This window comes from Cucurbita pepo, chromosome 5 (assembly GCF_057944985.1).
Source record: "Cucurbita pepo subsp. pepo isolate OVF chromosome 5, ASM5794498v1, whole genome shotgun sequence".
NCBI lineage: Eukaryota > Viridiplantae > Streptophyta > Magnoliopsida > Cucurbitales > Cucurbitaceae > Cucurbita > Cucurbita pepo.
The window spans coordinates 9,456,184-9,465,933 of NC_141802.1; the positions used below are offsets into that span (position 1 = coordinate 9,456,184).

Sequence of the window (9,750 nt, forward strand, 5' to 3'; positions counted from 1 at the left end):
TTGAGAGCTGATGTGTAACGGATCAAAGCGACCGTTAGTCGGGCTGATCTGTGATTGGTCAAGGCGAGCGAGAGGACACATACCTCCTCCATATTCCTTAAATGGGCAAGACTCAGATACTGCATGCGAGAAGTATAAGAGTTTACTGAACCTTAGATGTAATTGTGAAACCGAAACCGACAGGTGAAGGGGAAGGAGTTTACAGTGAAAGAACAGAGAAAGAGTGAAGTAGTGAGACCGACAGGTGAAGGATTGAATGAATAAGGTAAATAGGTTCTGGTTACGGTGAAGGTGAGGTAGTTATTGATCATTCATCCTTCTTCTTCAATCAATTCATTCTCTGATTCTTCTTCTTCAAGAACTCCTTTTCCTCTCCTCTCTTGTAAAGGATTGAATTCACCTTGTCTTGCTTCAGTCTTTCCTCTCCTGTAAAGGAAGATCTGATTCTTCTTCTTTCACTGTTCAGTCTCATTCATCTTTCATTGTTCAATCACAATCCAATCAGGGAATATCGGAAAAGAAGAATAGAGGTTCAGCAGGAGAAGATCAAGAATAAGTAGTCTTTGTTTACAGGTTAGGTAATATCTGTTCAGGAAAGAGCTACTTTTACCTCCTTCAATCAGGTCAAAGCCTCAAAGTCAAAAGTAGGAATCCGAGAAAATAAGACCCATACGTCTTTCTTGTAAACTAATTATTCGATCTGTAGATCTCAGCAAGGCTGCCACATCACTAAACCACCCAGGGATGTCGCTTGCAAAGAAGAATTCGTAGAGATTTTTCCAGAACCCCAGTCCAGCCTACCCGACTGATATAATCTAGAATCCACTCTCTGCCTTTACTTAACTTAGTAGTAGGCGAATAGTGTGTTAAGATCGATATATGTCGTTAGCTCTGATACCAGTTGTTAGGATCGCACAACAACGCACACGCTCAATGTAGATGAACACAAAGAAAAAAGGATAGAGAAAAGTTGCAAGGAGACTCTGGCTAAAAGGATTTTGTATTGATGACTTCAGGTATGTACAACAAGAGAGAGTACAGAGAATAGAAAAGTACATTTTCAAAGCTCTACCGGACCAGATATATATATGGTATAGTTTACTATATATAGCTTTACCAGATTTAGCCATCTACTATATATAGCTATTTACCATATATAGCTTTACCGGATATAGCTTTACCATATATAGCTTTACTATATATAGCTTTACTAAGTATAGCTTTACCGGATATAACCGTTGACCAAGCTATAAATAAGTATCAGGCTCCATAAGCCTAACATAGTGACCATATTTGTATGCGCATTCACAGGGCACGTTCCAAGATCTCCCGCAACGAGAACCTAAGACATGGTTGATTTATAGTAAGTTGAAAGAATAAATGGATCGATCATAGGTTGGTTGAATATTGAGTGTAGCTTAGGCTACGTCTTCTGTTTACCCGCTACTAAGTCGGCACACAGGATCTTAGACAGGTTTCGTCCCCTTTCGGACCTTCTTACTAGCTAGTACGGTAAAAGCCTGATGCAAATAGACCGAAAAAAGAATTCTTTATAGATGTGTTGTAGTCGATTCGCCCGTTATGGCTCGTCTCGCACTTAGTCACTCGCGTCGGATAGGGGGAAGTCTTTTCAGAAAAAACTCGCTGTTAGTTCTCCATATATATATGATTGATTTTTGAGATACTAACTCTTTGGTTGGATCGGACAGGGAACTTCTATAAAGATCTTTCCACTCATTCATCATACTCAAAGTCGAAGTCACGGCCGGCATGGGTGGGGGGCTCGAAAAAAAAACTTGAATCGGTGTCGTGGTGGTACTACGAGATGGTGATTTCTTGTAGTATAGAAGAATAGATCCGCAGACCTATTGTATTGATTGACCATAGATGCGACCGCTATCTAAGAGAATCTCAGTAGTTCTTCTATCGTTCAAGGGCAAGGGGAAAGTAGCGGCTTGCCTAGATCTCGTATTTCCCACGTAGTCCATCGGTCAAACCAAGGATTCTCTGATCAAAGTAATCTAGAGATTCTTTTTCTTTGTTCTGGTATGTAGGCGAGCTAGGAGCGCATCAATCGGGTCGAAAACTCAGATAGGATCATCATCATGGCCCTTTTCTTCTATCTTTTGTTTGTGTCCGGCTTTATTAGTGAAAAAGAGGTGTGGTGTGTGTGTTTTTTAAGGCTTATCCGTGAGCTGCTGCTCTGGGGCATCCAATTCCTCTTCTTTCTTTTCCTGAGGATCTCACATCGAGAGTTGCTTCTTCTTGTTCATGGTCTTCCTCAGATTTCGAGAAATCGGTCAGGGGGCTACCCTCTTCTCGTCTCACAATTCCATTGCCTGAACCTATGCCTGAACCTATTCATTGTCGGTCTCAGAATTCCATTGCCTCTCCTCACCTCTCGAGATATATATATAAACTCTTCCCCAGAGGATAGCGGAAGCTCCAGGATGAGTATGTCCTGCCTGGATTCTCGAATTCATTCTCGTCCTGATCCACCATGGAATTTTCTCAATCTACAAAAACATTGATGGAGAGGAAAGAAAAGATAAAAGATTATGGACCGGAGAGGAATGAAGCTGCTTTACCGATAGGGAGAGGGCTCGTAATGATCTTCTTTCTCAAAGATCACAAGGTGCTGGGGTGGATCCATAGGTTTTTGTGAAAGGGATGCCCCGTATCTGAGATGTGCTGGCTGAAAAGAAAAAGCGAATTCCTCTATTTGATGTCGATTCATTTACACTTCCATTCTTTGTAGAGGAAGGATAACTGCTTGCTAGCTGGGAGCTGTATGAGCGGTAACGTCCACGTACGGCTCTGTGAGAAGGGCGGTGGACAGAAATGGCCTTGTTGTACCTCACTCACGTCTTCAATGGGGTCTGCTCTATTTTTTTGGGAGAGTATGCCAATATGATCTTAATGAGGTACGGGGCTTTGCATCTGAGATTCATTGGGCTTCCCTCTTCTGGGGCCTGCGTCCCGGCGTTTTTGTGCGATAAACCCCTCCAGCCGAAGACTAGTGGTAGGTGGTCCCGCAAAGCTTTCGGAGAAGGGTAGCCTAGTGTGTAAGCATAGCAATGAATCGCGGCGAACCCTCAGACGACCTATCTAAGATTAAGAGGGAGATCCTCAGTAGTGGTGACCCTTTCACTCTTCCACGGACTGATACATGTACTGAATGCTCATACGGGAAAGTTGACTCCTAAGTCTGGAACCTGGGGGGTTGCTCCGATAAATCTCCTTTCTTTCTCGTCCACTCAGGGGGGGCGGACACACTTGCGCAGATTACAGGTGACGGTTACAAGAATGGCGGGGAAGTGAACAGTACCCGACGACATTCAGGGATGGATGTAGACCCATCGGGCAGGGATAATCATTCTGGTCCTGGGAGAGGTGGAGACCATTCTCAAGAACCAAAAAGACTGAGCTGAGGGAAGCTCTATGAGTCACTGAAATGACCAAGGGTCCTTGATCTATCAATAGAGATAGAGGAAGCAAAAAAGGGGCTTTGCTCCTACAATATGAAGAAAGAAAGAAGGGTCGAAGTTTAGACCGCTCACACTAGTTCGACCTATAGAAAAGATCATGAAAGAGGCGATCAGAATGGTACTCGAATCCATTTACGATCCCGAGTTTCCAGACACATCGCACTTCCACTCGGGGCGAGGCCGCCACTCGGCCCTAAGACGGATCAAAGAAGAGTGGGGAACCTCTCGCTGGTTTTTGGAATTCGACATCAGGAAGTGTTTTCACACCATCGACCGACATCGACTCATCTCAATCTTGAAGGAAGAGATCGAAGATCCCAAGTTCTTTTACCCCATTCATCAAGTCTTTTCCGGCAGACGACTCGTAGGAGGTGAGAAGGGCCCTGACTACTCCGTCCCACACAGTGTACTACTATCGGCCCTACCAGGCAACATCTACCTACACAAGCTCGATCAGGAGATAGGGAGGATCCAACAGAAGTACGAAATTCCGATTGTTCAGAGAATCAGATCGGTTCTATTAAGGACAGGTGATGACCAATGAAACTCAGGAGAAGAAGCAAGCTTCAACGCTCCCCAAGACTACAGAGCCCTCATTATGGGGAGGGTAAAGAGCTTCCAACGCAAAGCGGCCTTTCATTCCCTTGTTTCGTCGTGGCACAACCCACACACAAGCACCACACGGCTCAGGGGAGACCAGAAAACGCCTTTCGGTTTACCCACGGCCCTTGCCGCCTTCCTTAAGAAGCCCTTGAGCCTCCTTTGTGCCGCCTTCCTCATAGAAGACACTGGGTTGACCCCTCAGGATGAATTCTATGGTCGAGAACGCTGTAATAAGAAATTGGCCATGAGAGAACCTGATAAGTATTACAAAAGAAAAGGACTAATGATAGAGCTGGGCGGGGAGGCGAGACTAGTTATCAGGTCAGAGAGACGTCTGGCCCCTAAGCTGGCCCCCTTAAAACCCCATTACTTAATAAGGATTTCTTACGCGCGATATGCTGACGACGTACTACTGGGAATCGTGGGTGCCGTAGAGCTTCTCATAGAAATACAAAAACGTATCGCCCACTTCCTACAATCCGGCCTGAACCTTTGGGTAGGCTTTGCAAGAACAACAACAATAGCTGCACGGAGTACGGTAGAATTCCCTAGTACCGTCATTCGGGAAGTCCCTCCGAGGACGACTCCACAACAATTCTTGCGAGAGCTCGAGAAGCGTCTACGGGTAAAGCACCGTATGCATATAACTACTTGCCACCTACGCTACGCCATCCATTCAAACTTGACGAACCTAGGTAATAATATCCCAATAAAAGAGTTGACGAAGGGGATAAGCCAAAGATGGAGTCTACTGGACGGGGTTCAACTAGCAGAGACTCTTGGAACAGCTGGAGTAATCCATCCCCAAGTGAGCGTATTATGGGGGACCGTCAAGCACATCCGGCAAAGATCAAGGGGGATCTCGTTGTTGCATAGCTCAGGTCGGAGCAAGGCCCCATCGAACGTTGAACAGGCAGTTTCACGATCGGGCATGAGTGACGGGAAGTTGTCATTGTATACTCCTATGGGTCGGAAGGCGGCGGGGGAAAGAGGAGGACACTGGGCGGGATCTATCAGCAGCGAATTCCCCATACATCTCGAGGCGCCTATCAAAAAGATACTCCGAAGGCTTTGGGATCGAGGTATCATTAGCTGAAGAAGACACTGGCCAATCCACGTGGCCTACTTGACGAACGTCAGCGACAGAGACATCGTAAATTGGTCCGCGGGCATCGCAATCAGTCTTCTGTCCTACTACAGGTGCTGCGACAACCTTTACCAAGTACGAACGATTGTCGACCACCAGATCCGCTGGTCCACTATATTCACCCTAGCCCACAAGCACAAATCCTCGGCGCAGAATATAATCCCAAAGTACTCCAAAGACCCAAATATAGTCAATCAAGAAGGGGGTCAGACTGAAGCGGAGTTCCCCAGTAGCATAGAGCTTGGGAAGCTCGGACCTGGTCAAGATCCGAACCACTACTAGACTAGACGTTGAGTGAGGTAGTGGTTTTTTCTATTGAGATTTGTTGAGTAAGCTTGCCTTAGTTGTCCGCTATAAGATAGCTAGTTTTGGGGCTTTCGACATCAAAGATCCGGCTTGGCTTCGCTATCGCTCATGACTTGTATTGTAGTCCTAGTCTTGTAGTCGGCCTGGAATGCCTTTATAGTCTTTGCTAATGCTAATGCCTTCTTCCTTCATTCATTTGCTTTTAGTTGCGGTAGCTCCCGCGCTAGCAAGATAGAGACGGCAAAGCCAAAGTAATACTAAACGAGCAGCCGCCCTAACGAGACTCTTAGTCAAACCTGAACGTCCTTATTTCAAGTCGCTAACGAGCAAGAAAAGGCCCCTTTACTAATATTCTAATAGTTGGCTCGTAAGTTCGCTTCTGGCGACTAGCTTCTACCGCTAGCGCTTGGACTTGGAAGCAAGCTACAGCTCTACCTTGAATTAATCAATGAATGAAAACAAAGCGCTTACTGAGGAATAGAAAGGGAGGATAGGTTGGTTCGAGGACCCGTTGGTCAAAGGAAAGGGTAGGTCCTGATGTCGGGATGGAGCCGTATGAGGCGAGAGTGTCACGTACGGTTCCTTTAAGAAGGGTGTGATACTACCACCTATCAGGCCCGACGAGCGGTCCACGGAGCTGCATCCCTACTCACCTGGTCCATGCACATCGCCCTCTCAAGGAGGTTGCCCGCCTATCCTAGATCTTCCTATTTTCAAGAGGATCCCAGGCTCGATCTGGTTTAGTATCAAGGTGATTCTCTTTCTCTTTCTATATATATGGGTCTGTTGAGTTATGGAGCCTGCTCCCTGTATTTAAAGCTTGGTCAATGGCTATATCCGGTAAAGCTATATTTGGTAAAGCCATATATGGTGAAGCTATATCCGGTAAAGCTATATATGGTACATAGCTATATATAGTAGATGGTTAAATCTGGTAAAGCTATATTTAGTAGACTGAACCATATATATATCCCGTCCAGTAAAGCTTTGAAATGTACTTTCTATTCTCTGTACTCTCTTGTTGTACATGCCTGAAGTCATCAATAAAAAATCCTTTTAGCCAGAGTTCTCCTTGCAATTCTCTCTATCCTTTTCTTTGTGATCATCTAGATCGAGCGTGTGCGTTGTTGTGCGATCCTAACAACTGGTATTAGAGCAAGGCAAAATTCACCACGATCTGTGAAGATGGAAAGTTCAAAGATTGGAATTGAGAAGTTCGATGGATCCGATTTCGATTTCTGGAAGATGCAGATTGAAGATTATCTATACCAGAAAGATCTTCACGAACCTCTGTTGGGGGTGAAGCCGGATACCATGACCACAGAACAGTGGAAGCTCAAGGATCGACAAGCCTTAGGGATGATCCGATTGACGCTATCCAGAAACGTGGCGTTTAACATCATCAAGGAGAAGACAACGTCAGATCTGATGAAGGCGCTGGCAAATATGTATGAAAAACCGTCGGCTATGAACAAGGTGTATTTGATGCGTAGATTGTTCAATCTACAGATGTCTGAAGGTGGACGTGTTGCGGATCATATAAATGAATTCAATATGATCATAAGTCAACTGGGTTCGGTGGAAATTAATTTCGAAGATGAAATTAAAGCGTTGATTTTGATGTCATCCTTACCCGAGTCATGGGATACTGTTGTTGCCACAATCAGCAGTTCCCGAGGATCTGATAAACTGAAGTTTGATGAAATTCGAGATGTAGTTCTCAGCGAAAGTATTCGCAAACGGGAAACTGGAGATTCATCAGGCAATGCTCTCAGTGTTGATCGAAGGGGAAGAAGCAAATCAAAGAGCTCAAACAAACATGGGCGTTCAAAATCAAAGAATCGGGGAAAATCTCCAAACAAACCCAACGTAACGTGTTGGAGCTGTGGGGGAAAAGGACACTTTCGGACAGATTGTACAAAGCTAAAGAAGAAGCAGAATCATAAATCTGAAGATGATGATGATTCTATATACACAACAGAAGATGCTGAGGACGTTTTAATCCTTAGTGTGGATAGCCCAGCTGAATCCTGGATTTTGGATTCAGGTGCATCGTTCCATTCGTCTCCAAGTAAGGAATTGTTTCGAAATTTCAAATCAGGAAATTTCAGGAAGGTGTATCTTGCCGACAATAAAACCTTGGAGATTGAAGGAAAGGGAGATGTCTCCATACAAACTCCAGCAGGAAATCAATGGACATTACAAGATGTCAGATACATTCCTAGTCTCAAGAAGAACCTGATCTCTATTGGTCAGTTGGATAGCACAGGCTATGCAGCAGAGTTTGGAAAGAGTTCCTGGAAGATTGTGAAGGGCGCCATGGTTGTTGCGCGTGGCACAAAATCCGGAACCTTATACACTACTGCAGAGTGTATAAACATGACTGCTGCTGCTGAGAGTGCTTCCAATTCAAGTCTATGGCACAATAGACTTGGACATATGAGCGTCAAAGGAATGAAGATAATGACTGCGAAAGGAGCTTTAGAAGGCTTAAAATCTGTTGATATGGGTCTTTGTGAGAGCTGCGTTATGGGCAAACAGAAACGAGTTAGTTTCACAAAGGCTGCCAGAGAACCGAAGAAAGTGCGGTTGGAAATGGTCCATACAGACGTCTGGGGACCATCTCCAGTTTCATCACTTGGTGGATCAAGGTACTACGTCACCTTCATCGATGACTTCAGCAGGAAGGTATGGGTTTACTTTCTGAAACACAAGTCAGATGTGTTTACCACCTTCAAGAAGTGGAAAGCTGAAGTTGAAAATCAGACCGGCTTGAAGATCAAATGCCTGAGGTCTGACAATGGAGGAGAGTACAACAAATCAGAGTTTATAACATTTTGTGCAGCTGAGGGAATTAGATTAATAAGAACAATTCCCGGTAAGGCAAGACAAAATGGTATTGCAGAAAGAATGAACAGAACCTTGAATGAGCGAGCAAGAAGCATGAGGATTCATTCTGGATTGCCAAAGACATTCTGGGCTGATGCTGTGAACACAACAGCATATTTGATTAATAGAGGGCCGTCAGTACCCTTGAAGTTCAAATTGCCCGAAGAAGTATGGACAGGAAAAGAACTCAAGTACTCTCACTTGAGAACCTTTGGCTGTACTGCGTATGTTCATGTTGATCCAGAGAAGAGAGATAAGCTTGATGCTAAGGCTGTGAAATGCTACTTCATAGGCTATGGCTCTGACATGTTCGGGTATAGGTTTTGGGATGAGAAAAATATGAAGATCCTAAGACACTGTGATGTGACCTTTGATGAAAATGTCATGTACAAGGACAGAGAGAAGATAAACTCTGAGACTACGAAGCAAGTGGGAGTTGAATTTGAGTGGCAAGAAAATTCACACAGTGATGGTACAACAGAAGCTCAAGAAACTCCTGATCCTATTGCTGAAGAACCAGACGTGGCTGATCCTATTGCTGAAGAACCAGACGTGGAGCAAGTTGCACCTGAGCAGGTGTTGAGAAGATCATCCAGAACTACCAGAGCACCAGACAGATATTCAACCTCATTACACTATCTGTTGCTGACTGACGAAGGAGAACCAGAGTTCTTTGATGAGGCCCTACAAGTGGAAGATTCAACTAAGTGGGAGCAAGCCATGGATGATGAGATGAGCTCACTTGAAAGGAATAATACGTGGGTGCTGACTGAGTTGCCTACAGGAAAGAGAGCTCTGTTGAACAAATGGGTGTTCAAAATCAAGGTTGAACCAGATGGCAGAAAGAGGTTTAAGGCTCGGTTAGTAGTTAAAGGATATTCACAAAGAAAAGGCATTGATTATGCTGAGATCTTTTCTCCAGTTGTGAAATTAACTACTATCCGAATTCTACTGAGTATTGTTGCATCGGAGAATTTGCACCTTGAGCAAATGAATGTAAAAACGGCATTTTTACATGGAGATCTAGATGAGGAGATCTATATGCAACAACCCGAAGGATTTGCAGCTCCAAGCAAGGAGCACATGGTGTGTAAGCTCAATAAGAGCTTGTATGGACTGAAACAAGCACCGAGACAATGGTACAAGAAGTTTGACTGCTTCATGAGCAAGAGTGGTTTCCACAGAAGTGAAAAGGATCAGTGTTGCTACCTCAAGAAATACACTGATCTTATGTGTTTCTACTCCTGTATGTGGATGATATACTAATTGCTGGATCAAGTATGAGGGAGATAAACCACCTGAAGGCAAGCTTGTCTT

At 44.5% G+C, this 9,750-nt stretch overlaps 2 pseudogenes; one reads left to right on the top strand and one right to left on the bottom strand.

Moving 5' to 3' along the window:
* Positions 1 to 2,357: 2,357 nt before the first annotated feature.
* LOC147792656 (uncharacterized) lies at positions 2,358 to 3,338 on the bottom strand (annotated as a pseudogene).
* A 131-nt stretch (positions 3,339 to 3,469) lies between these two features.
* Positions 3,470 to 5,682, top strand: LOC147792657 (uncharacterized; annotated as a pseudogene).
* Positions 5,683 to 9,750: the final 4,068 nt, after the last annotated feature.